This window comes from Temnothorax curvispinosus, unplaced genomic scaffold (genome assembly GCF_003070985.1).
Source record: "Temnothorax curvispinosus isolate PA1 unplaced genomic scaffold, ASM307098v1 QBEX01005910.1, whole genome shotgun sequence".
Taxonomy (NCBI): Eukaryota; Metazoa; Arthropoda; class Insecta; order Hymenoptera; family Formicidae; genus Temnothorax; species Temnothorax curvispinosus.
Window position 1 is genome coordinate 1 of NW_020215690.1, and position 2,921 is coordinate 2,921.

The 2,921-nt window shown below is 38.2% G+C and overlaps 1 long non-coding RNA gene across 1 annotated transcript; it reads right to left on the reverse strand.

Annotated features, from left to right (window-relative positions):
• Positions 1–199: 199 nt before the first annotated feature.
• On the reverse strand, positions 200–998 carry LOC112455235. The gene is made up of 3 exons (XR_003040840.1): positions 873–998; positions 457–609; positions 200–297 (listed from the first exon to the last, which is right to left on the reverse strand). It is a non-coding gene; the product is annotated as an uncharacterized LOC112455235 (long non-coding RNA).
• Between the last annotated feature and the right edge of the window lie 1,923 nt (positions 999–2,921).

Genomic DNA, 2,921 nt, shown 5'->3' on the forward strand with positions numbered 1-2,921 from the left:
TTGCGCTGTTCATAGAGCCTGTAAACGCTAACGCTATTAATGCACTACCTCGGAAGGAAGAGCGTTGGTAGCGAGCAGTTATGACGTATAACACTACCAGTAATGACGTCACGATAGCGTTTAGTAGCGCTATCATAGAGCTCCGCGAGCCAGTAGCGCTAGGTAGCGCTAATAGCGTCTCCCCGAACGCACCCTATATCTATCACGCGGCGATGGTCACGACTGTCACTATCTATTTATTTCTAGGTTATCGCTGTATTCCAGCATAAATCAGTCTTTTTTAACAGCTTCATGCGTCTGTGATTGAGAAAGAAATCTGATAAGTACCAGCTCAATATAATGCAACATATACATATACGAATATGTACATACATTTTAGATAAAAACAGTCAGTAAACTTTTATAAAACAATACTCTTTGAAATAATACAAGCAATAATATAATTTTTATAATTACCTCTCTATATTATATCTTAAATGTGCATGAATTTTCTTCTAACGATATTTGTAATGTCATCAACTTTTCACGCTTGTTGAATATATTTGCACCATGAGCACCAATAGCTAATCCCATCATATCTTCTCGAATATTTTAAATTTATCGGTATATCTGAAATAAGACAAATTTTACATAATGCAAATGCAAAAACAGTAATTATTACTTACGTCTGCTTATATATAATATACGATATATATATAAAATATACAATTACAAAGATAAATCTGTATCAAAAATCTATAGTTACTGTAACGTATACCAGATTAGATTTGTACGAGCAAGCAATAAATATTGAAACATTACAAATGACGTTAAAATATATTAATATGTAAAATATAATTTATATATATATTTATATAAATAATCCCACTAACCTCGCGCAACCGATGCCAGCTGTCACATCACACGACACATACATATTTATATAAATAATCCCACTAACCTCGCGCAACCGATGCCAGCTGTCACATCACACGACACATACACATATGTATATACATACATACACGCACGCGAAACGCGCAGCGCGATCTCGATCGCCGCATCATATCGACCGCACGCACGCATCGGCCAATCACGCACGCAGAAAAGCGGCAACAATACAACTCGACCACGGGCCAACTTCTCGCGTCTACATGGATTTTTTTATTATAGACTAGACACTACAGACGCGCGCGCTTCGCGCGCGCTATTTAGCTTTAACATTATGCTATTATATAATAATCGCGACACGACGCGGGACGATTAACCTCGCGACACGACGCGAGCTGTCACATCATGACACACACGACGCATTACACGCACGAAACTCGCCACACTCCGCGATGACAGTCCCTCACGGGATGAAGCAAGCTACGGCGCGGCAATCAATCAAGATAGCCAATCGGCATCGCGGAAAAGAGGCTTCAATTTTACAATACAAACGAAATTCATTCAGGTAACACGCCTTTTTTAAAAATGGACTAGACACTACAGACGCGCGCTTCGCGCGCGCTATTTAGCTTTAACATTTTGCTATTATATAATAATCACGACACGACGCGAGACGATTAACCTCGCGACACGACGCGAGCTGTCACATCACGACACACACGACGCACTACACGCACGAAACTCGTCACACTCCGCGATGACAGTCTCTCACGGGATGAAGCAAGCTACGGCGCGGCAATCAATCGAGATAACCAATCGGCATCGCGGAAAAGAGGCTTCAATTTTTCGATACAAACGAAATTCATTCAGGTAACACGCCTTTTTTAAAAGTGGACTAGAACAACACAGGCGCGCGCTACGCGCGCGCTTTTATTTTATTTCACGAATATACAACCGTACATTTTTTATATTTTTATTAGAAATGAAGAGGTAAGTCGCTAATATCGACATAGGTCCTCTAAAGCGACACCTCCTTATTTCTCGAAAACTAAACACCGCACTTTATTAATGCTGATGAGGACATAATTTACTTATATAATTAAAGACGTAAAAACCCTTACTTTACACATTTATTGATTTTTATATATAAAATATGCTAAAAACGAATCATTCAAAAGCAATTATTAAAAATAAAATTTACCCAAATCTTTTTTACTAATTGTACAGTTTAAATAATAGTGAATATATTATTGATAATATTAGATTATTTTACATGTTTGTAACGTCCTAAAACTATTAAAATTTTTCTTTTTTTTTATTTTTCTCATATATATAATGCAGTTTTATATTTAAATATAAAATAGAGATGCAACGTAAACTGGCATACTTATTGATAGAACAGATTATAAGGTAGTAAAAATCAAAGAGGATAGAATAAAAAACACAGCACAAGAAGATCTTGCTGCGAAATTATGAGGTAAATTTACTGGCATACTGTCGGCATACTGCCAACATTTTGCTATGTGGGGTAAAGCAATTGTGAAGCAACACACAGTAACAGACTACGAAGGTAGAAAACGAAAGGTTTCAAGTTTAAATCCTGATTGGCTCTGTCAATTTTTCCGTTTACCCCTCCGCTGTCCAAAATTTTCTTCCGTATCTTTCCTCCATCCTCACTACACTCCTTGTTTTCTCGTATATTTCCATGATTCTCTTTCCCAACCTCTCACTCACCCCTGGTTTTTTCAGACATCTTCCCAAAACCCTCCTGTCCACTGAATCAAATGCCGCCCTTGGATCTAAAACGAAAGGTTTCAAGTTTAAATCCTGATTGGCTCTGTCAATTTTTCCGTTTACCCCTCCGCTGTCCAAAATTTCCTTCCGTATCTTTTTTCCACCCTCACTGCACTCCTTGTTTTCTCGTATATTTCCATGATTCTCTTTCCCAACCTCTCACTCACCCCTGGTTTTTTCAGACATCTTCCCAAAACCGTCCTGTCCACTGAATCAAATGCCGCCCTTGGATCTACAAAAGCAGCCACTACCTTTTT